Source organism: Castor canadensis, chromosome 15, assembly GCF_047511655.1.
Source record: "Castor canadensis chromosome 15, mCasCan1.hap1v2, whole genome shotgun sequence".
Lineage (NCBI taxonomy): Eukaryota > Metazoa > Chordata > Mammalia > Rodentia > Castoridae > Castor > Castor canadensis.
This window is the reverse complement of record NC_133400.1, coordinates 79,801,704-79,827,835: the sequence shown is the minus strand read 5'-3', so window position 1 is coordinate 79,827,835 and position 26,132 is coordinate 79,801,704. Positions and strand designations below refer to the sequence as shown.

Here is a 26,132-nt window from a genome sequence, read left to right as displayed (position 1 = left end):
GAGGTCGCTGACCAGCACAAAAGAACGGAAGTGTCTCAGATTCATGCCCAAGCATTTTTTTTGCCAGAAACACTAAGGGCCTTACTTCTCTAACTGGGCATGGGGCTTCACCTTATCTCCACCTGACACTGGGCATTGGCAGACATTAGACTGTTAGCTTTGATCCTGATTGCAATGGTGTCTGGGAATAGTTTAAAATACTAAGGGTAAGAAAACATCATCAATGGGCGTCAAAGACCAGAGCTCTCAAGTGTGGGTAGGGTTTGGGGGCAGACCTGGGTAGGAACGCTCCTTCCTGGGGAAGTCTAGCTCAGTGAACTGACGTGTACACAGGCAGGTTTGCTGAATGAGTGCCACATCCTCTCTTACTAGGTTTTCCTCTTGATATACATCAGAGAAAAGCTGAGAAGAAACTTTTATTAAAATGTTTAAGGCTCTTTAAAAACAACCTAAATTTTTTTCCCTCAGATATGATATAGTGATTCTGGAAGGTAGGCACAGAATCAGGACCAGCAAAAATTTAGTTAAAAATGAGGGTAAGAGGAGGTAGTTCTGGTGATGTTGGGATAAAGTATATGCACCCTAACAGTAGGAACAAGAAGGACAAAAATGGTGACTGGGCATGTTACTTCACGACTGTAACCTCAGATACTCGGGAGGCAGAGACAGGAGGATCGTGGTCTGATGCTGACTGCACAAAATTAGCAGGAGACCCTATCTGAAAAGCCAATTAAAAGAAAAGAACTGGGGCACAGCTCAATTCATATAGCTCTTGTCTAGCAAGAGTGAGGCCCTGAGTTCAAACTCCAATACTGCCAAAACAAAAATTATTTAAAAAAAGAAGGTAAATAACGCTTTTCTGTACTTGGTTTAGGCACCAACATCTCAATTTCAAATTGTGTGAAACATACAAAACAGCAAATAAGCAAATGGAATCTGAAAATTTAAGTAGATACTAAGTCGAGAAATGGCTAGGTGTTTTTTTTTCTTTTTTGCAGTATTGGGGATTGAACTCAGGTTACTGTTGGCATGGCAAGTTCTACACCCCTGAACTACAACCTATCCCTTTTTATTTTTTAGGAGGGATCTTGTGAAGTTGCCTGAGTTGGCCTCACACTTCCAATTTTCATGCCTCAGCCTCCTGAGTAAAAGTGAATATAGATGTGTACCACCAAGCCTGGAAAATAGCTAGTTTTTGATGAGGACAACTGCACACACTAGAAGTCAAAAAGAAAACACCCCTGGGCTGGAGGAGTGACTCAAGTGATACAGTGCCTGCCTAGCCAGCGTGAGGTCCAGAGTTCAAATCCCAGTACTGCCAAAAAAAAAAAAAAACCATACCTCTATATGATATAATAGACTTACCCCAAATTCAAGAGGAATCACTAACAAATATATCACATACAAAATCACAAAGGAAGGAGCTGTTAACCTGATTAGGCCTCATTTTACTCATATATAAAATGGGAAATCCATCTGCTACCTAACAGACTGTTCATGAGGATTAAATATCAAATATTTAGTACTTTGCTAAAAGTGATCCCCTTGGGCACAATGTTCACAATAATTATCAAAATATTCTACTTAAAACAAGTCTGTCTATTATGAAGTACTAAGGAATTAAGAACAAATAGAAAGGCATAGATGTGAGTATGTTCAAGTAGAAATAATATCCCTTGAGATAATATTCATGTAGTTTAAGAAGATATGCTATGCATTCTTTCAGCACACATACATCTCCTTGGCAGTGTGTAACACAGTGTGCCATGCTTTTGCCTCACAGTCTTGTAAAGTTGGTTCCATTACGAGTCTTCTCCAGGAAAAGAGGTGACGGTAACATGGTCCACTATCATGCTCTCTGTGACAGCAGCAAGAATAATTGCTGTGACTAAGAGTAAGCCAATCTAGGCATGAGGATGCAGACAGTGCTTGTCTAGCATGTGTGAGGCCCTGGGTTTGATGCCAGCATTGAAAAACACAAAACACAACAACACAATACAGTGGACCTTGTAGATCAATTGCTCTTGGTTCCATCAGTATGAATTTTGGCTGGGTACCACAGAGAAATAAACTGCCTGTTTCCTTGAACAGGAAGTATCAGGTCAGTCCTTGGCCAAAAGATATACCAAAGTGATTGTGAATGACTGCTGAGTCCAGACATATGGACACACATACATTTTTGTACATGTATAGACTGTAGACATTTCCTTCTTAGAATTATAGAGAAAAAGGAACTTTGACAGTAGCATGAATAATACCTTCTTTCACTCTAAAATTTCATTTTTAAAAGAAACAAATTCATTACAGTGCACTAACCCATTGATAAAGTAAGTGTCTTCAGGATCCAATTACCTCTCAATTGCACTTTCATCTGGGGATGCTTCAAATGCAAACCACATCTATCTTAACTTTAGTTTTTCAGATTGAAAAAAGAGGGATAAATAATATTAATTAACACCATTAGACTTTTGTGAAGATTAAAAGAGACAATATAGTTAAAGCAAATAGTAGCTCACAAAAATGTAGATCTCTGTTAATGTAAATGATGGATAACACAGGAAATAACTCCTCAGTGGTTCATTTTAAGAAGGAGTTATCCCTGCAAATAAGTCAGAAACACATGAGAAAAATAGGGAGGATCTAGTTATTTGAGAACTGATAGTCTGAGAGCATTAACTCACTCACGTCTATAGTCAGAGAGTCACTTGTCATGTTAGGGGAAGAACAATAATAGGCACAGTTACGAGAATGTTAAAACATGGGAGTATATTTTGAATAGGTACACTTAACAAAGTAACAATTTAAGATCAATAATAAAGCTAAAAGTAAAAGCAACATAATGATCTGGGCAACACAGTGGTTCTTAACAGCACAATTCTGCCCCTTGCCAGGGGACATTTGGCAATGTTTAGAGAGAAATTTTTGGTTGTCACACTAGGGGTCGGGGGTGTTTCTGGTATTTAGTGGGTAGAGGCTCGGGACATTCTGATGCACCTTCCACTGCACAGGGCAGTCTCCAACCACAAATTATCCATCCCTGTTATGGTTTGAGTCTAGTTTATTCCCCCCAAAACTCATACTGAAATTTAATTCCTATTATGATATATTAAGAAGTAGGACCAGGTTAGGACTTTGTACTCATAAGTGAATTAATTCATTTATGTGATGACAGATAGATTAATGGGTTATCAAAATGAATTATGTGGAGTGGGCTTGCATTAATAGCTGTTTTGACTATGTCTCTAGTTATGTGATGCTCTGCACCACTTAAGACTGTCAGCAAGAGGGCCGTCACCAGATGCATCCTCTCAACCTTGGACCAGACTTGTGAGCCAAAATAAACATCTTTTTTTTTAATAACTTACCCAGTCAGTGGTATTGTGTTATATTAGCAACAGAAAACACACTAAGACAGGCCCCAAATGTCAACAGTAATGAAACTGAGAAATCCTGGTATAAACAAAATTTAGAAGTAAAATTAAATCTGAGGCCCTTACTGAATATTACAAGTAGGAACACACTGCTGTTTCTCTAATCCTGCCTCTTAGTCCCAGGAATAAAACACCTCCCTTCAACAGTGTTTCCTAAAGATTTTCTGTGAGATGATCCAAGTTTTAAGTTTTAACTAATACGTGTATATTTTTATTAATGGCAAGTGAGATTATCAGTTGCAATATTGCTCTACAGTTTATTTTAAAAGTAAATTTGGAGGTGAAGACAGGAGGATCGTGGTTAGAATCTAGCCTGGGCAAAAGATAATGAGACCCTATTTCAAAAACAAGTTGGTACATGTCACATGCTTGTGATCCCCACTATTTGGGAGGCAGAAGTAAGAAGATCTTGGATCAAGGCCAGTGAGAGCAAAGCTAGTGTGAAACCCTATCTGAAAAACAAACAAACGAAAAATACCAAACTAAAAGTATGGTATTGCTCAAGTGGTATGGCCCAAGTGATAGAGCATTGCCTAGTAAGCCCAAGTCCCTAGGTTCCTTCTCCAGTACCATCAAAAAAATATAAAAAGTAAATTGGGGGGGGATGCAAACTGATTATGTTATAATAGATTTAAGGAAAAATATTAAAATGTAACAATATGGGTGCTATTGGACAGGGGAAATTTCCTTCCCTAGAGGACAGTGATTTTGGGCTTATTTCCTTTATAGTTTGTGTTTTGGATAGATACCTTCCCCTTGGCTATTTAATAGATTCGATTCTAGGTTGATGATGACACAATGTTAGTAAAATTCTCCAATCTATAAAATAAAAAGAAAAGCACAGGCCCACTATCTCCAAGGTGTCTTCTGGGAACAGAACTGTGCTTATGCTACTCAGGATTTCACCATCATGGCAAAAAGCAGCATCGCCAAGATGGCAACTGACATAGACTATAGCTAAAGCAGCAGATAGGCTCTGAAATGCTAGTTAGAAGTGTATAGTTGGGGAAAAGATGGCTCTGGATGTCTGGATTGACTGAAACAGGCTGCAAAGTAGGACTAGAGAGAGTTTACACACATACAAAAATTACACATAAGTGCAACATGAATGAAAATTGACTACTGAGAATAGATGTGGGAAAGCAGAAGTTCAATGGTGGAATTTGAGGACAGAAAAGCACATCAGCTCCCAAGGTTAAATCTAAATCTCTAGAGGATAAGCCTTTTTGGGTGACCACAATCCAGGCTCAAGGCTAAGGACTCTGGACTGACAGCTCTTTTCTGGGTGATTTAAAAGGAAAGTTCATCAAGAGGCATGGAGAGTGCCAGGTTCCTGGAGTCGAAATCCTGCAAAGAAATCCCAGGGCATCCTGGCAAGTGGTATAACAAGAACTGTAATTTCACAAATTGATTATGGAGGTATAAAATTAATAGAGAATTGCACATTAGATTACAAATCAAGCTTGAAAAAAATCCATGATCATTAACACTCTGGAACACAAAGCTTTCTTAAAAAAGGACATTACAACTTAATCTTCATTGCTAGGGATTCAGAGCAGTGGCTATTGACATATCAATGTCAAATGAGACTTAAAACACATGAAAATGGACAGGGGTTTTCAGAGCTTCGTATTAAGCCCTGTGTTATAGGCACAGTTTTATTAACAAGCCAAGGAATCATAACAGGTATACCCAGTGCACTGAGTGCCCTCTTAACCATCTCTTCCAGCTCAATGTGCCAAGTCCTTGAGGCAGACCAAGTTTTGGTGCCTCTATGTGTGCATGTGTTTGTGTGTACATATTCTGCTCCCACTAGCCTGGTCTCTTTCCTTTCACCTATGTGGGCTACCCATTGCTCTTCACCCATTGGAAATCTTATCCCTCCTCCTTAGAACCTAGCTCTAGTCACCTTGACTATTTCTGCTCACGGTCCTCAACCCCTCTTTGGAAGTCCAACCTTCCAGACTGCCAGGGGTTCCATCACTTTCACTGAGGCTTGTTACTGCAGCTCAGGGGATGGAGAGGAAAACACCTGTGTAGTCTGAAAATCTCCCTCTCACCCAAAGACACCCTTCTCTTAATGCTGCTCATAGCATCCAGAGGATGGCCTGACTTGCAATCTGAAATACTGGCTCTCTGTGCACAGTCCTCAATTAGGTGGAGCTCCTGAAGCCAAAGACAGTATGTTATAAATCTCTGTCTGCATAGCCTGGTCTCCTACACACAAGTATACCTACCAGGTAATTGCTTATGGGCTGATTGATTAAAACAGCCTCAGACTCACTCCCTTCACAGATTCATAAGAAGAAATATGAAACTGAAGGATACAGCTGGCTTCCTAATTAATATTAGTCAGTTGGCAGTCCTTAATTAAGAACTCTAAAATAAAGACCCACCTTTCTATCATGCCAAGCAGGTATCACCTTCATTAGTATTGGAGTGATGTAACCACAACTTCATTTTTATGCTCTTTTCTCTGCCCTGCCAGATGGGAACATTAGCTGCATAGTATTTATTAATATAATAAACAAAGACAAGTGAAGAAGCTTGGGGAAATTCATGTGGAATCAGTCCCTAGGACTCCTTCATCAGAAGCTTTACATGTAAGTTGAAGGGAGACTTCTTCAGTTCTGCTCAGAAGAGGGAACGAGAGTTTGGATGTTGGACGCAGGCTCTCTCCCCATCACCTGTGCTGACATGCTTATGTCCCCTTGGGATTTGGTGTATTCTTCCCAAGTCTGCAACCACCTACTCTCTCTCATGATATTCGAGAGGCAATGTTCAAGACTCTCCAGTCTCTGCCTTGTGAAGAGTTTGGTGTAGACTTTTTAAACTCGTTGGTATCTCAAAAAAGACAAGTTACCATCTTCCTCAAGAGGGTCACACAGTCACTGAAAGTGGCAAAGGGTCCCCAGAGTCTGCTGATTAGGAGGCACATGGCACTTTTCCTGTCTGCGTGTGATCAACTGTGTGATCACTGAATGCTTACTTCTTGTTTTTTAAAAAAATTTTTATTATACTTTTGTTGTACTGGGGTACAATGTGATATTTACAAAAGTGCTTACAGTATTTCTGAGTTAAATTCACCCCTTCCATCATTCTCCTTTACTCCCCATTCCCCCATTCTGAGAATAGCTTCAATAGGTCTCCTTTTTCCATTTTCATACCTGAGTACATATTTCTACCATATTCACCCTCCTAAACCCTTTCCTTACATCATCCCCCCCTTCTCACTGGTACTAACCTCTACACAGGACCTGATTTACATTCTGTCCTCCATTTCTGAAGAAAAGACATTTTTGTGTGTTTAAGATATCCAAACAGTTTCATTATGACATTTTCATGTATATGTGTATTGTATCCTGAATTGGTACATCCCCTCCATTTTTTTCCTTTCTACCTTATTCCTCTTCTTATGGTGAGTTTAACAGGTTAAAAATTCTGTATTCATTCTTGTATAGAAAAAACATCACCCATATTCACCTTCTCTACTCCCTTCTTTTACCCTCCCCTTCCCATTAGGGTCTACTTCTTAGCTTGACCTATTTTTTTTTCTTTTTTTTGTTTTCATGTGTGTTACTGGGGTTTAAACTCAGTGTCTCACAGTTGTTTGGCAAGCACTCTGTCACTTGAGTGCTGACTCCGGTCCTTTTGCTTTTAGTGTAGTTTTTCAGATAGGATATTGTGCATTGCTCAGGCCAGCTTCTAACTACAATCCTCTTACATTCCTACCGAGTAGCCCTGAGTACAGATGTCCCTCTCCATGTCTGGCTTGCTTTTGATATGGAGTCTTGCTAACTTTGCCGAGGTGACCTCAAACCACAACCTTCCTGTCTTCGCCTCTTGAGTAGCTATGATTATATATGTGCACCACTGAGACTGGTTAAGAGTGCTCTCTTCTTTAAGTCTCTAATGAAATGAGTATCACTGTGTGACCATATCAATGTCCTGGCACAACAGTGTTCTTTTTCATTCTCAAAAGTATCCTCATCTGGCCAATAAATTATTTGGGAGAAAGCAGGGGGAAATGAAGAACAGGTGGGAGAATAGTATTAACAGGTTACACATACTCCCTCTCTGAGGGCCCACGCCAGCTCTTAGGAGTAGGAACAAAAGTTCCAGCTTTGAAGTCACAATCAGTCTGGAACACAGGTCTACTTGGGTGACCTGTGGAAGGGGGCTCAGATCAAGCTTCCTGATTTATGCAAAGGGATTAAGCACACATGCCCTGTAGGGTTGGGAACATTAGGTACTGTATGCACAGTACCAGGGCATGGTGGATGGCAAGCAATGGGTGTGCAGTGCATTCTAATCAACGCTTTCCTTTTAGCAGTCACCATTCTACACACTCAGTGATTTTCAGAGCCCATGTGGGCTCTTATGTGGCAGTGCTGGCCTGTCTTGATGCCCCAAGGAGAATGGAACAGTGGGTTAAAGGCACACCACAGCCTCAATCCCAACTCTGCTCCCTCTTGCGTTGTGGCTTCTGGAGACTACTCAAGCTTCAGTTGCTGCATCTAACCATTAGGGATGAAAACCATAGGATCCTAATCTCATGGGGTGGCCATATTCCCTTGTAGACTTTCTGGAACTCTCTGGGTTGCTTGTGGTGTCCCCATGAATGGTGGGGGAGGGTTCCACTGGATGGGTTTCCTGGGTTAAAGTCTGGGATGCTAGTGTCTTTCAACAGGAAAGCAGACCTGCAACATTAAGATTGGTCCCCAGGCTGTGTTACTTCACAATGTCTCACGGGGTATTCATGTAGGTGGCAACTCTGTTTATAATTACATGGGAATCTAAATCCAAACTACTAGAATCTATATATGTTCTATAAACGAACACAAAGAATTTCCACCCAGTATGTACGCAAACTATGTATTCCAGAAATAGAATTTTGTGCAAATTGAGATGAAACTGAATTTTGTTTTGTTTTGGAAGTTTGGCTAAAAATTTTTGTTTGCCATGTTATAAAATCCTATAGCCAGGGCATCATATCTGCAGTAATCAGCAGTGAGAGATGTCAATTCATGGAACTGCTATGCACACATTCCCATCATCGGGCATGGCCAGGGGCAGCACTGAGTGTGTTCAATAATTTTATTCCTTTATGAACCATTATGCTATAGCTGGGGAGTTAATATGACTTAAGCATGCAGAGTAGCTCATGTTATCTATATAATCTCTATTGCGATGTAATGACATGACCAAAATATTTGTAACTCTAAGGATCTGAGAGATTTGAGAAAAAAGTGACCTTTCTACAGGACTGTGGGGAGAATTAAGTGAGGGCAATTGAGTTACAGAATTGAGCACAGTCTAGCATAGCACATAGCAACTGCTCAAGAAACTTAGCTATAATCATTATCACCAATATTCTCAATAACTACCCTTTCTCCCTCATGCTGCTTGACTAACTGCTGGTAGAAAAGGAAACTTACTTTCTGTCTCACTGATAGGCTACCCAGAGGTGAGAATGGCAGTGGTGAAGGGCATCTTGTCTGAATTGGAAAGAGATGGATCACATATGGCAAAGTGCCCAGAAGAAAGAAGGATTTTTTTCCCAATAGCTCTGACACTCACAGAGGGCACTTCATTAGCTTGTCCATTACAAACCACTTAAGACGCATTTTATTGACAACAACATGGCAATTGATTAAACATCTCAATATCTGAAGCTGACTTCACATTAATTAGCAATTGAGAGAGCATGATCCCAGAAGTGAGGGTGGATAGTTTTGGAAATTCTTGCAACACTTCTGTTTGCTTTGACCTTCTAGAAAGTATCAATACATTATGGAAATCAAAGAGTAAGTAATAATCTTCCTCCATATCAGAACAGACTATGTAAACACACTTACATTCTCATACTTCACAATAGGTTTGGTTTACCTTACAATTGATTTGTTTCATATATAATACTTGATTTTTTCAACATAAACCTTAACAACTTCACTGACTAATAATTTAACTTCTAGATAAGCTAAGTTTCATTTTCACTTGTTAGATAGAATAAACTGACTGCAAGAAGTTTTACATTTTTTACTTCCTACTATATAAAATATTTTGCATTAATAAACAGCTACAGGAAAGGAACTTGCTAAAGTATGCTGTGTATTTGTTCTCAACAACAAATTCAAATAATTATTTAATTATTTAATGTGACATGTATGATTTTCATTTAGAGGCTGTCTTTTTTTTTTTTTAAAGTGGTACAGGAGTTTGAACTCAGGGCTTTGTGCTTCTTAGGCAGTTGCTCTACCACTTGATCCCAGCCCCTTTTTGTTTTAGTTATTTTTTAGATAGTATCTTATGCTTCTGCTGGGATTACCAGTGTGCCACCACACCCAACTTACTGGTTGAGCAGGAGTCTCTCAAACTTTTTACCTGGGCTGGCCTCAAACTTTGATCCTCCTCATCTCTGCCTCCTGAGTAGCTGGGATTAAGGAGATGTCTTATCAAAAATGTGAATGTATAGAAAAAAAAGAGGCAGATGGCCTTGTAGTTTAGCTTAAAATGAGGGCCTTGAGATAATTTAGTTTATGACTAAAATTTTACCTTTTCTTTTCATTAATTTTAAATTTTTATTAATTGAAATTTATTGTCTGACGTTTCAAACAACCTACAATGAATTTCTTCTAACAGGGAGAAAATTCTTCCTTATCTATAGAATAAGCAGTGTCCATAAGAACAGATTTTTCAGTTTTCCAGTTTCCCTTGAGTTAGGGTCATTTTCATGGCTCCTGGCTGGCTTCAGAGTCTCGTGTATATTCATCAAGTGCTTCATCCTTGGCCACACCATGATTCACACTGATATCATGAATGGATATACCAAAGTGTTTTCCTTTGCCCAACAGAAAGTTCACTCTAGAGCCTGCTGGACACGTCGAGCTTCCCAAACTTCAACACACAAGGAACTACCAAGGTATCCTGAGCGTGTAGAGATTGTAATGGGGGGATGCAAGGGGCCCCTTGATTTTGCATTTCTGACAAGCTACCAGGTAATGTAGATGCTAGGTGGGAAGCTCTACTTGAGTGGCCAAGTGTTTACAGTGCTTGCATGGTTCTTTCACTCCTTATCCCTTTCAACAGAGCTATCTGTATCCACACCAAGTGGAGCTCCAATATGGCACAGCATCCCTTCAGCAGAACCAGGGCAGACAGAAGCTCTGGGACTCTTTAAATAGAGCTTTCTTCTCTGGCTCATGAGAGAAAGAGAGAGAATTGAGGTCACCGAATTGCTACATGTAAGAATCCAAATTATCAAGAAAAAGTTGGATAACATGCAAAAAGAAATGAGATTTAATAAATAAAATTCCCTTCAAGTTTCTGTTAGTCTTGTCTTGCATTTCAATCTTTGAAGCAAGAAAAAGTATCAGGAAATTCAACCTAAGTGTAATTGGAGAAAAACTTCAGGGACTTTAAAATAACTCCATATAGCATTGCTGAGTTCTTGGCCACAACCTGTCCCATTGTGGGATGGTGAAGGTTATGCACCTGTCTTTGCCTCTGTGTAAATTTTCCCTGGGAATGGTCCTGTGTGGCGAAGGGTACTTGAATCCCTCACAGAAGTAGGGACTCACTGCCCTGCTTCACCCATAGTGAAACCTCCAGGGAAGCTTGTGTTTCTGCCAGACAGATATATTGATGAAAATGACTGAGACGTAATATAACACAAATAGTTATTTTATACCAGCCACCCAATTTAACAAGATATTGTAAATTACTTAACACTGAGAGAGAAAAAAGCTTATTCGTAAAAAAACAAAACAAAAACCAAACAACACAAAAAACCCCCAAAACAAAATATGGAATTCCCAAGAAAGAATTTATGGGTGCCTTTGTTTACTTATTCACTAATAATTATTCTAGAATGTATGCTTGGAATCTTGCCTATCTCTTCAGTGCTGTCAAAGAAAGTCGGCCCATTTACATGGCTGTATGAAATGATTAGGAAGCTTCCTGTTCTTTTCTCTATTTCTCCTACTTTCTCCACTAATATTGATCCCATTCTTTTTTTTTTTGAACAATTGCACACTAGATAATCATCTCTTCCAATAATCATGAGTCTGTTAGCTTACTGTTTGTTCCAATGAGTGGCAATGACACTGCATCACAGGGCTCCATGGGGTATCCACTGGCCTTCATCTCTATACCTTATTAGTGTAAAAGTTGATGGGAAAGAACAAAATGATACCTAAAGCCACCATTAGCACAGCTGACCCCCAAACTGTCCTTTTGTGAGCTGGGTAACTTTGTTCACTGCATGGGCCCACACTCCAGGTACGTTTCATGATTCCTTCTGCAGTGGTTCTGATTCATTTAATTGAAAATAATTCCTCATGGGTGGAACTTGCTAGAAAGATTTCACAAACCTGGGACACAGTATGAAGTTAAATTAGATAATCTAACTAAGATATCCTGAGAACGCCTCCCCAAATGTCACCTTACATTTAATCAATGCCAGTTCTTTTTGCTTTGCATGGAAATATACCAAACTCAATCCTCCCTCTACCAGGAAATAATAAACTCTTCTCCAATCCCATTCCCCACACTATGGGATGAGTGGCTTTAACTCAGATCACAGTTAACTCATCAAAAGTGCATTGTTTTTGCTAAAATGTTTTTTTTTCTTTTCTGCTTGGTAATTTTTCATTTTTACCACCTACAACAAACATCAACAGATTTGGGCTTCAGGGTCCCTAAGGCTCCACTCATAATTAGCATCCAACTGTCTGCCAGAAAACCATTTCTGATAATTAATTCAGCCAACACAAAGAGAACTGTTATGTCCATAGGAGGATCAGAGGCAAACTTCTGCAGGGGAGCCACAGAGTCATTGCTGGTGGGTTTGTTCAGAGCAGGTCTCTAGAAGGAAGAATTCAAAGCACTGTGGTGACTTAAACAACTAACAAGCCCAGGGTACATGGTGCTTGGTCCTGCCAAGGTGGCAAGGACACAGTCATACCTCACAGAGTGTGCCAGCCCAGTGGCTACCACCATCAGCACATTGGCTATGTGTGTCTCCCTGATCCTCACAGTAAGAGGAAACATAGTAGGAGGTTTTTACCATGGGAAAAAATACTGAAAAAATAATAGTACAGAAAGAGGATCCCTACTGATGAATTCCATATGACCCACCCATAATCATGGCTTGATTATTTTATGTTTTTTGTTTCCAGTTTTGCCATTTTCATTTAAAAGTGAGAATGGTCATTTGATAAGTATGATCACAAGCCAGAAAAGAGAGGAATTCAGCTGATGGGACAATTCAGAATCCTAAAGTCTTATGTTTATATTGCCATTTAACCTGCCTGACTTAATATTTCACTGATATGACTCACTGTGAGCCCAGGATTCTTGCTTGACCCGACTTTTGTGCCCCTGAAGAATACATGTTTCCTCTTTCCACTCTAATTCCTGATGCTGAGCATAGAGAGCTCAGGACAGAGTGGACACCCTAAAAATCTATTTTGTTTTCAGTTTGGATGGGCTTGCATCAGAGGAATGGGGGGTGAAGGGCCTGAACCGATGCTCAAGGCAAACGTGACAGGGTGATGCTTCTGGAATCTGTTCAGAGAAGCACTGGAGCTCATCTAATTGTTCCTGCCTCCACTGACAAGCTCTCTTGAGTCCTCTCTCAGCATGGGTCCCACCCCAAAAGGGGTGTGTGGGAAGTTATTCAACACTTATTGTCTGTCGTACTCCCATTACATATCAAAAAAGTGTACTGATATTAGATAGCACTTTTGCTTTCTAAAGACAATGGGAAAAATACCTCTGATTTTCTTTTAAAACTGTTTCCTTTTGTCTTTCAACTATGCAAGCAATGCCAGTCAAACAAAACCCCTACCAAATAATAAATATGATACTAGATTTAGAGCCCTCCATAAAACACTGAAAACAAATTGCTTTCTGAAACTGTATGAATAAACTATAGAAAATACAAAACCTTTTAAAACTCTTTAATCTGACTCTGATCAGTCTTCTGTTTTCATTGGAGGCAACATATACATTCTTGGTTTATTAATAATAAGTTGGAAGTGTCTTAAAAAACTTGAGAAGCCTTTTAAAAATAAGCAGTTTATAATTTATAGGAATCCATCATTCTGTGAGGAAAACGGTGGTTTAAAACAAGCAAACAACTCTTCTACTGCATCGTGCACAGCAACCGAGCCCTTATCACGAGATTCTGAATGAATCCTTTCTATGGCCAACTGCTCTACTCTACTTGTCTGGGAGAACCCTGAATCCACACCCGAATGCTGGGATTTGAACTCAGGGCCTTGTGATTGCTAGGCAAGTGCTCTTCCACTGCAGCCATGCCTTCAGCCCTTAGAAATGCAGAAACTCTTCTGCTTATGAGATTAAAACTTGAAACTTCCCATAAACTACTAATAAAACCAGAGTATAAAACTATCAAGTGTACTGGCCACCAAAGATGGTACTACTGATTGTAGACAACATCTTTGCACTAAGACATTCTGGGCCAGCAATTCTTTGTTATGGGGGCTATCCTATGTGCTGGCTTTTCCCCATAGGATATCAGTACCAGTTCTACCCTATGTATGGCAACTGAAATGTCTCCAGAGTGTCAAATGTCCTCTGATGAGCAAAAGTGCACTGGTTGAAAGTCATTGCTACAGAGTGATAACTAAACAGACTTTTGAGTAGCTATGAAGAACATATGCCAAATGTGAGAAAGGAGTTATCTTCATAGATGTGTGAGGTAAGTCAGGGCCACTTAGGATATGATAATCCCCAAGGAGGAGAAAATATGTTTATTTGTATCTCCAAGAAAGAAAGAAGGGGGATGCTTACAGAGTCTACCAGCCGTCCTCATCAGGGTAGAGAAACAAATCTAGCCAGAGCTGCTACCCCCATGCTAGCTATGGTATGCTTTTGTCTTTAGATTCTTTCCTCTGTTCTTGGAAGAAAGGGGACACACCAAAGGTATGGTGAAGTCACACCCTCAGGGAATGTTCTGAAAGGCACATGGGTCTTAGAGTGAATGTGTTAAGATAATGAGTCCCCGGTCAATCAGTGAGCACATGTCAGAAAAGGATTCAACATGGGACAAATGTTGCTCTCTTTAACCACTCACATTTCCACCCTAAGATTCCAAGGGCCTGTGTAGACCTTCCTATGCTCAGACTCTTCGGAATCCCTTTATAAAAGATGTGACAAGACGAGAGCATTTGTCTTTTCCTGGGTGGGTCAGGACCTCACAACCCCAGGACTCTAAAGAGTGACTGAAAGCAACTGGACATATACCACTACCACTGATCACCACCTGGTTTAGGGCTACTTCCAACTGGTTTTCTCCTCTCCACTCCTAATTCTCATTAACCTGAAGGACAAATTACAGCAGTATGGGATCTCACACTGATGTTCAATCTGTCTTTTCTAGCATCCTCCATTTATCAGGCGGCTTCAACCAAGTGAACTGTGACTCCTCAGCCTTTGCCCAACTGTACCCTTCATCATGCAGTGCTCAAGTATGGTACCAGGCAGCCAGAAGTTAAAAGGGAAACCAGCAGGAATGTACACTTAAATCCATTTACAGACAAGATCTAGCACAAGATGGCAATAGAGCTCTGGACCCTGAATGCTGAAAGGAAATGGAGAAGTTTTCTTTGCTCTTGGCTGGAGAGAGCACAGGTAAGCAAAACACTTGCCCAGCAGTTCTGCAAGAGTAACAGAGGCATATGTTTTGCTGCTCTGGTTTCAAAACAAGGAACAGCAATCCGAGCAATGGATGTGTAAGCATTTTTCCTTAAACTGTCCAACTGCATCTTCCAGTATCTGTTATAATCAGAACAGATGGGAGCTATTCATATGTATACAATTTTTTGAAATAAAAATTTGAGTGGAATTCTGTATCACCTTGTGTTTTCTTTTAAAGATTTTTATATACAACTATGCACTTTGTATAAGCTTAATCCTTTTGCCTCTGTACCTTATGTTCTAGATTTCTTTACTGTGTTTACTACACTGAATGTTGCTCAACTCCCATGGAATAAAAATGTTTCGGTTTTTTTTGAAAGTCACAAAAAAACCCAAAGACTGTGGAATCTGAAAGGGACCTTCTTATAGACGCCTTGGTTTATTTCCTTCTTGAAGCCTGTGAGGGAAGTTGAATCCATAGAAATTCTATGATCTAAGATTTGTTACATTCTGTGATTTGCTAGAATTAAGTCAAGACTGTGAATTTCTTCTTCACTATACTTACCATTCATTATAGGTTATTTTCTACCTAAAAGGATGAAGCATTTGCCTAGTTACTTTTGCAGGACAATTACTTCAGAAAACAGGCAAATTCTTAGCAAGTTAAATATATGCCTACTCTATGGCTTAGTGATTCTACTTCTAGGAATTTACCCAGGGGAAATGAAAATGTATGTCCATAAAAAGAATGTTCATAGCAGCTGTATTCATCATAGCTTCCAGTGGGAAACAACATTCATGTCCAATAATAGGTGAATGGATAAACATATTGTGATATATTTAACAATGGAATAATGATTACTTCTTAGGATATCCTGGTCAAATTCTCCTAAAGCAACTGCGAGATGAAATTCTCTTGGGTTTCTTAAAGGGTCCTTTTAATCTGGGCCATCCAACCTCATTTCTTTAGTTCCTTCTTTCTCCCTCTACTATATACCCTTTTCTCTCACCTTGAACGTCTAATACTATAATATTTCATTTTCCATCCTTCCCGTTGACTGATATCCCTTCTGCCTATTTCACTGGAAACACTGAAGAGAACTGCCACCTGGTCCTAATGCTAGTTTACCGACCTGCCTGTGTAAATACCGTATCTCCTGCCTTCGCTCTATTCACACGGATGAGCTCTCTGGGCCAGGGCCAGTCTCTTCACTTGCATTCAGGATGCCAACTATGGACATGTGCCTGTAGTGACTGAGGCGGGAAGGTCACTTGAGTATAGAAGTTTGAAGTCAGCCTAGGCAACACAGGGAGACCTTGTCTAAAAAAAAAAAAAAACTCAATCCCTTGTACCTACTTGATGACACAGCTCCAGCTATTTTCCCCTCTCCCACATCATCTACTCCCCATTCCCCACTGTGCTAGCCATTCACATCCACACAAAACACAGTGTATTGCTGCCAACTTGAACTCAACATTCCTTAACCCAACATCCTCCTCCAGAAATTCAAGAACTTACCTATGTTGAATACAGCTAAGTCTCCACTACTTCACCAAAGCTCTTAACCTTGGTAAGACCTTGGCATTCCTAACTCTAAAGTCCATTACTCAACCTTATCTCACTTTGACTATCAATAGCAATTGGCAAAGCTGGTAATGTCCACCATCCTGAGGAACTGAATTCGATTGGTTTCTGGAATATCACACTCTCTTGGTTTTCTCCATGACTGGCTGTTCCATCTCCATTTAGTATACTAGTCTCCCTGCTGTCAATGGTGCCTAGGGACTCAGTGTTAACGTCTTCTCTTTATACTCACTCCCTTAGATGGTCTCTTCTAGATTCATGACTATCAACCAACACATCTCTATCTCCAGCCAAGATCTCAATCCTGCCCCCAGACTCCTGCAGTCACCTGCCTACAGAGCATCTCCACTTGGATGTCTGGAGGCAGCTCACCCTTCATCATTCCCAGCTGCCCCCTCCTTCAAATCTGTTCCACTCCCAGTGTGCCCCCTTTTAGCAATGCCCACTTAATTCTCCAGGTGGCTAAGCTAGAATGCAGTCATCCCTGACTCCTCTCCTTCTCTCCCATCCCACATGAACTCATCAGCAAATTCTGTCAGCCTCCCCTTCAGATAAATACCTGGCATTTGACAAGGTCTCATCATGTCCACTGCTGCCACTTCATCTCTTGCCTAGATGATTGCAATCGTCTCCAAATTGCTTTCTCTGCTTCCCTTTGCCCTCCTGTAGCAGTGATCTTTTTAAAAAGATTAGCCAGATCTTGTCACTGTCCTGCTCAAAATACACCAATGGCTTCCTGACTCATTGTAAACAAAGGGCAGACTCTTTACAGTGGTACAAGGGACCTCCATGTCCTAGACCATGTCACCTGTTTGATCTCCTCTCCTGCACTTTCCCCAGTTCCCTCATAGGGAGCTGCTTCTTCCTGGGTGACACAGCACATGCCCATCCCCCATTTCCTCTAAATTTTTGCATATTCTTCAGGTCTCATAAATCTTATGAGAATACATTATTTTTTCTACTCTGACAAATGTGTGTGTGGTATACAGAGTTTTATATATTTTGATTTCTATTTATACATTTTATAGAGAAATAAATGAAGGTAAGATACTAAGATACTCTTCTAAAAAGGGTTCTCTGGTCAGTTCAGTCTGGAAATGCTGCGAAGTAGATTTTCCCCATGGAGATTCTCTCTCTCTGCTTTTAGTTTTTCAAATAGGGTCTCATACTTTTGGTCCTGAGTAGCTGGGATTACAGATGTGCACCACCACACCCAGACCTCTCCCTAGAGATCTCTTGATGTACATAACAGAAAATAGCTTCATCAAAGTTTTTCAAGTTCCTTTGATTTTTTTTTTTTTTGCTTAGTACCAATTAATCTCTTTGAGTCTTATGCAGATCATCCTGGCCCAAGGAGTGTCCAACACTACATTGTGGCCTCAAAAGACTTTCCAGACCTGATGGGTTTATGACTTAAAATAAAATCCTTATGAAAATGACAAGTATAAACTAGCCCGGCCTGTGCTGTAAAGCAGTCAAACTCAGAGTGTCAGCTTCCTTCTTGCACTCAAGATCAGGGGTGGAGGGGTTCTCACAGGGCACGGGGGGCTATGGGAGAGGTTGGGTGGGAATGGGATGAAACTGTGTTTCCTGAGATGGTAACAAATGCCCAGAGGTAAGGATGCACAGGGGCTTTGCAAACACTAACACAGCTCAATCAGGTCCATGAAATACCTCCTGACTTGCACCGAAGCCTAGCAGAATGCGGAGGGAAGGACAGTGTTAGAAGTGAAGATTCTATAATACAGTATTAACTCACATACCTTATGGTTTTCACTTCTTAGAGAATGGATGTGGACTTCATGGGATAATTCCTGCTTATTAAATATGTATGAAATTACTGTAATTCATCCTTTCTTTCTGTTTGTTAAATGACTCTGTGAAACCCAGACTTGGCACCAGCAGAAATAATATAGTGCAATGTAAAATGATTTCATTATTCTAAGCATCCTTTAAGGCAAAGCCACCTTGGACAGTTCTTTGGTCGGGATCCCAGAGGACTTTGTTCCTGTTGATGAGTGGTAACGTATAAGGCAAATTATTTCTTTGATATCATGCAAATGGAACTTCTGAACTCATTATATATAAATTATTAAGTTATAAAACACCACTGCTAATAAAACTGTGCCTACAATAAGAAGTGTGATTAAGATCATATGTGACTCTGACCTATTACACAATAATGTATTAATCCATAAAGCTGTAAGCAGTTTTTCTAGTTACTATAATTAAATTTGCTTCATCACTAATTGCCTTACCAAACCCTTAATATTCCCTTGAAAGGATTTCCAAACGGTGGTAAAACAGTAGCTCTTACTATTATAAAAGTCTAATAGTAATGGTAACTAAGAAAACCCTTGCAATAAAAAACTTTTTATCTCTGTTATAATTCAACCCTATTGATTAGTAATAAATTTATGGGTGGCAAAAATATTTTGGCAAAATTAATGTGTTTAAAGGTAGAAAAAACTCCATACACAGAAATTGAGGGGAATAACAGTGTTTCACATATTTCTGCCAACATATTAACTAATACAGCAAAAAAAATCCTTGATGTGTCATTTGCTGACTGATGAGGGCACAGGGCTGAGACTCAAGCACGAAATTTTATTGCTGGGGACATTTTCATCTGCAGCCAAATCACCAGGGAAACACTTTGTCAAACAACTTCATTCTGCATGGAGACTTTGTGACAATATTGGCATCCTAAGAATTTGTTTGGGTTTTTCCGATTGCATCTACCTGTCGGGGTCTGGAAATATTTACGGCAGTGTTGCAATTCATGCAGGCCCGGGTCAGGCTTAGCACCAAGAAACCACCCAGCTGGCTCATGTTTTATCTCGGCAGTGAGTTTAGAATAAGGCTCAGAAGTTGTGGGCTTTTAATACAAATGAGACGATATATTTTAGAAAGGTTTAGTACCACCCCCCCCACACACACTTCATATTAACAGACACTGATGTAGCACCAAGCATCTGCAGTTATGGACTGAAGTTTTCTTGTAGGTACTCAAAGCTTTCTGCTTAGATTGAATGAGAATGTTAGGAAACTCAGCAGAAGGAAGAGAAAGAGAGAGGAGGAGGGGAAGACCATGGAGGCTGGGCACCAAGAAAGGAGGAGAGAGAACAAAACGCATGCACTTTGGGCATAGAAAACTGTACTTTTAGTATTGAACCCAAGAAAAAAACTCTGGACATTTCACTGATCCTCCTTAAGGGCTGTCACATTTTCACCCCTAAGTAACATTTTTTTCTCTTATTTTAGAGTTTATGGGATTTGAACTCAAGGTCCCACACTGTCTAGCAAGTGTGGAACCTTAAGCCACCTCCTCAACCCTTTTTACTTTAGTTATTTTCAGATAGGATTTCCACTTATGTTGGTCTTAGACCATGATCCTCCTACCTCCATCTCTTCCAGAGGTAGACTTACAGATATGCCAGCATGCACAGTTTGCACTTTGAGATAGGGTCTTGCTAAGTTTTCTTTTTTTTTGGCCAGGCTGGTTTTGAAACATGATCCTTCTACCTCTGCCTGCCACACAGTTGGGGTTAGAGGGATGAGCCTCCACATGTGGCCTAAATAATGTTCTTGAGCTCTTCACACCCCTCTGATCTAAGCTCCCGCTGTTTCTCACCCAGGCCCCTTCACTCGGCACTACACATGTACTGTAATGCAAGCTTTTTAAAAAGCAAATCTGATCACGCCCTTTCCTCTTCCCAGTTGCTCCTAACAGAGGAAAGCCCATAACATGGCCACTTAGCCTGTTATGAGGTGATCCCTGCCTCGCACTCTGACTTTACCTGGGAACACTCTCCTTACTTGAAGCACAGTCACCTCCATTACAGGTCTGCCCTCTGTTGCCACAGGGCTTTTATATGTGTGTTTTACATACATGATCCTGGACACCACTTACCTTTATTCCTTCATCTGTTCAGTTCCTGTTACCCACCAGAGCTTTACAAGGTTAAGCTTTTACACCACTTGTTACTAGCTCTCATCGCATGTATACCTCCCTTTCCCCAAGTGACTAGTTTATAATATCTCTTTGCATGTCTATTTTATATACTGTGCCTACTACTGCACTGTACACTCACATGGGCACAGAACACACCTGTTTCTGGGCCTCTTTGAATGGCTTAGCATAAGGCCTATATTAATGTAAAACAGGTAGTCAGTCATTGCTACTGCTGGAAGGCACAGAGCTGGACAGTGGGTCCTCTCAGAGAACAGCTATTAGGCATGAGGATGTTAACATCCTTCTCACCATTGCCACCATGAAAGTCTGGCTCAAAATCACATTGGAAATCACTGGACAAGACTATGCACTGCCAACTGATTGTTGATATTACCAGGTTTTTTCCCTTCAAAGCTGTTTGAAGTTAAAAAGGTTATACCCACACCCACTCCTACATATGGCTATTGTGAGCATGGTTATAAGGACAGTCACAGCACAAGGACTTGGGATGGCCTTTCAATGGACCTGGCTCTCTGAAATTCTTAGGTCAGATTCCCACAATCAATACCAGCCCCCTCCTACCCAGAATGTGACTTTTTAGTCCAAAAGCCTGGAAAATTTTTAAACTTTTGCTAACAGCTACCTGGTGCTATGCATCTCAGGTCTATATGTGTGGTCACTGAGCCTTCTTTCACAGATGGCCCACTTCCTCCACAAGCAGAGAGCAAGCAGGACTGCTGGTTTGTGATGCACATTTTGGCTCTGAGCAGGGGAGAGTCCCAAAACTGGCCCTCATGGAAGAGGGGGCAGTAGGGCACACGTCCTGGCACAATAGCCTCAGGAAGTTGGTGGCTCTAAGTTTGAAAAGTGCCCTGCATGACTCCCCTCAGCTCTGACAACCTAAGACACAGTTGAATTCTATAAAGGTGGCATTGTAAGTTTATCAAAGCATCCTGCTCTTGATTTTTCTTGGATATGGAAGCAGGGAAGGAATTGATCACAGGCACCAGCCTAATTTTAGCTCAATTTTGATTTCCTCTGTCACCTAATATATTACCTGGAGGTAGAGGAAAAACACCAATATCCACTCTCTCTAATAAAATTACTAGAAAGCCATGAGATGAGCCAAGGGCAGGCAGGTTGGGGAAAAGATACCAGGGACATGGTGATAAATGTGCAGAAAGCCAAACTGAATAATCCAGAAGAGCTTGAGAAAAAAAGAAAGTGCTGCTCTGTAGAGAGCTACAGAGGGCACCTTAAAGACAGACAGGGCACAGTGACAGCCTCTGACATTGGACTCTAGGTAGCTATAGAGATCTAGTACCAGCAATAGAATTGGGTCACCAGCCTTTTCCATCAGTGACTTTATTTTCATAGATCATTGGCTGTATGCTGAGGAAAGAGCCACTGTCTTTTGTTTTAAATTTTCTGGCCATTGACAATATGCTGGATGGCATGTTTTCATATGATAGGTTAGCAGAGAAACATCATTCTTGCCTTTGGAAGGACATGACATTCATGCTATGTATTATTCTCAAAATCAATTTCTACTCTACTCAAAAAGTACTCTGTGATAACAATACTTTATGTAAGAGTACTAATCTTAAAGCTCATTCCAAAAGACTAATCACCATACTGGATAAAATTCTCGTGAATTATCCATTTCTAATTTATACACAGTTCTTGGCCAACCTTAATATTTCAAATATTTATGTTTTCTCCCCTTTTCAGAGTCTGGTTTATTGGTGTGCATTTTATATACAGCAAAATTTCATGTTTATTCATTAAATTATAAGCCCAAACCAAAACATCAGTATTTACAGTTAAATTATTAATTTTAAGAGTAAAAATTTCATTTTGATAAGGTAAGTGTTTATTGCTTATTCAGCAGAAAAAAGGTGATGAATGTTTTTAAAAGAAAGAGATTTATAAAACAGCACAGCTATATTGAGATACTACCTTGAAGGACAGTTATGAATCTGTACAGAACAGCTGTATGTAGAAATCACAACAGATGTCATTCTAATAACGCCTGGTCATTGGGATCATCCAGATTTGTCTAGACAAAGTCAAACACATAAATGCTGATTTATAGAAAAGGATAGCAGATGTGATCTGCTGGAGGAGACATGCCATGGTTGCCTTAAAATACAATAACTACTCTTTAGGTCAAGAGTACATTTTTTAACTCGGCATTGTAGTACATATCTGTAATCCCAGCAATTGGGAGGATGAGGTAAGAGAATTGTGAGTTCAATACCAATCTGGGGAACATAGTAAGACCTACATTAAAAAAAAGAAAAAAACAAAACACAAACCAATCAACCAACCAAACAAAAAACACAGTGGAGATTTAAAGATACAAAAATTATTTTCCATATGTGAACAATGCTCATATATTAAGGAATCTATTAAATTAGTTAGCTTAGCACTTTGAGGACAAAAACTTCATTTATGACACAAATACATTACTTAAAATATACATACACACTATACAAATTACTACATAAAAATTTAGGCTACCAACAGTATGTGGTGATCTCTTATTCCTCCATTCAAGAAGTAAAATAACATCTTCTATGTCAATATTCATTCCTGCTTAAGAAACATCAAGTGAACAGAAAGCAAAATGGTCCATAGAGTGCCACCTTCATTACCTTGGTAAAGTTGGCCAAATTTTCTGTGCTTCAGTTTTCAAATCTCCATAATTTGAAATACTAAGATAATAGTATTCAGTAGATGCTAATGTTTCTTAGTGATACTAAGAAGATCTACCTTAGGATTGTTATGAAGTCACAATTAGAAAATATAAGTACAGTCCCTAGAGATATACCTACCACCTGCTAAGCCCTCAACAAATATAAGCCAGGGTGACTATTATCAATAATTTACCACTACACACCCCAATACAGATGACTTACCATTTTATAGGAAGCTCATATTTGTAAAGTGAGCAGTCCCTGTAATGAAAATGTTCCTTGGTGGTCCAAGGGATCTCAATTTTAACACTCCCTCCCCACTAAGTAAATACAACTACAAAGAAAGTAATTATGGGCTACAGGACTGCTGTTTACCATGTTTCTGGGACTTGGCTATGTGCTTTCCATGTTCTTCCTTATTTATTCTTCAGGGAAGTCCAAGGATGGGTGTGCTACCACAGATTTCCCATGTCACCAAGGAGGAAACCTAGATATAAGAGAAATTCAAGGACTTGCTCAAGATCATATAGATAAAAAGTGGTGATTTTAGGATCTAAACCAGACTCTGCAGGTGTCCACGGTCTGTGGAATTAACTGCCAGGCAGAGTGCAGCAGCATGATTTTGCATGCTATGTATGTCTGGAGAAAGAAAAGGAAAAGGAATATGTAAGGTGAACAATGAAATGATATTCACAACATGAGGGACAAGGAATGAAGGTCTTCTCAATGCTATCAATAAAAGTGATTTTCATAAGCAAAAATATGTCTCATCATAGGTTAAATTACATTTAAGAAAACACCAGTATAAATAATAGCATTTTATTTTGTGACATTTAGCAATAGTCTGCTTTTTTTTTTTCATGAAAGCATCTCAGGAAACCCTGTATTTCCAATGTCATTTTAACTCTAAGAAAATAAAATCAAGATAATATGTGACAATATTTAGCACTGCCTGATTTCTCGGTATCCTTCTTCATATATCTTAGGAAAAACAGCAGTGATGTTGGAATGGTTCCAGAAGTTTCAAGATACAAATCTATTTTTCCTTCAGCCATCAAATGTCATAACCAATGGGGAAAAATCATGTTATGTGGCTTTCTAAAATATCATGTCAGAGTTGCAAATTTAGTAAGCATAAATAAGACTTTGGGCTAGTCAAGGTTGTTGAAAGTCACTTCTCCTATACGTCTTTTAAAGACTATCTTGGAGAGTTTTTAAGAGGTAGAAGTGCTCTGTGTAAGATTTAGTAAGAAAAGTAGTTTAATTTGCATGTGCCACAGAAGCAGCAAAACCATCATAAAAGATATTAGAGAAAGAATAATTATTTAAAAAACTCTAATCATCCAAACAGCTCATTGTAGACAAATAGTAATGCCATTTTTCAAAAGAAAAAGATTCCTTTACATATGTAAAGATCTAGAGAGCTCACTTCATATTTCATAAATTGAAATTTTAAAATCATATTCTTTTCCTAAAAGAATTTTTTTCTCCAGGTATAAATTTGGCAGGTATAAACTAAAAGGGATTTCACATGTGCTCAAAAAACAGAAACTATGACCACAGCAAAGCAACAGCAACAAAGCCATTTCTGGAGCAGAGGAACGCAGCTCTTGTTCAGGTGCTTTGTGCCATCCTGCTCCAACTTCCCTGACAGAATGCATGTTCCATAGTTGGGAGAAAGGCACCAGTCAGCAATGCTATGTTAAACTATGGCTGAAAACATCCTATCACGAACCACGACTCAGAGGGGCCACTGTTCACTGTCCACACAGTCAGAAGCCAATCTTTGCATTCTTAATACTGCTTCTTGGTTCAGTGACTGAAACACAAAACCTCCTGTGTGACTCTTTCCCCCCCTTGGATCAGACCTTTCTCTCCAGCAAAATCAAACCCTGCCACCTTTAGGTGCCCATTGATCCCTCCTGTACTTTCATCATAGTTCCTCAAAGACTTTGTTTCACAAAATTAACATGTTATTTTTTTTTCTCCTTCCTTCTACCTCACATGTCATAGAGGCAGAGCACAAAGTTCTTTTTGGCTTTGGGGGTTACTACAGACATGGCACATTTTAGTTGATCCTTCTGAATTCTATTCTCAAAAGGTACTATGATAGTGAGCGTTTGTAAGATAATAAAAATTAACAGTATTAAGACATGTGCATACAAGCACTGAAAAGATGCTCAATGTCAGTTATTAGACAAATGCAAATCAAAACCACAGTGAAATATCATTTCATCCCCACTACAATGGCTATAATCAAAAAGTCAAAAAGTAACACAGATTGGTCAGCATGTAGAGATATGGGAAACCTCAAACTTTGCTGGTGGAAATGTGAAATAGTTGCACGTGCTTTGGAAAACAGCCTGGTATTCCTCATATAGTTAAACAGAGTCACCTTATGATTCCAAGGCATATACCCAAAAGAAGTGAAAACATGTGTCCATGAAAAACTTGCATGCAAATACTCATAGCAGCATTACAGAAAAGTAGAAACTACCCAAATACTCATTAATTATGATGGATAAATTAAATATGGTATATGCATACAATTAGGTATTATTTGGCCATCAAAAGGAATGGTGTACTAAAACACACTAAACAACACAGACAAATCTTGAAGACATTACACTAAGTGGAAGAAGCCACTCACATAGGGCCATATATGGCATGATTCCATTTACCCGAAATGTCCAGGACAGTTATATTATATAAAGGGTAGATCAGTGGTTGCCAGGATTAGGGGGAAGGGAGACTAGGTGTGATTGTATGGGTTATCAGGTTTCTTTGGAGGGTAATAA

The 26,132-nt window shown here is 39.6% G+C and overlaps 1 protein-coding gene and 1 long non-coding RNA gene across 5 annotated transcripts in view; both read right to left on the bottom strand.

The window, feature by feature from the left end:
• The window catches only part of Rsu1 (Ras suppressor protein 1), a 197,292-nt gene that overhangs the window by 33,023 nt on the left and 138,137 nt on the right, over positions 1–26,132 (bottom strand). The gene's annotated exons all lie outside the window — the stretch shown is intronic.
• LOC141417521 (uncharacterized) overlaps positions 13,102–26,132 on the bottom strand; it is a 38,414-nt gene continuing 25,383 nt past the window's right edge. The window contains exon 2 of the long non-coding RNA XR_012442152.1: positions 13,102–23,821. This is a non-coding gene — a long non-coding RNA (uncharacterized lncRNA). The remainder of the gene's footprint in view (positions 23,822–26,132) is intronic.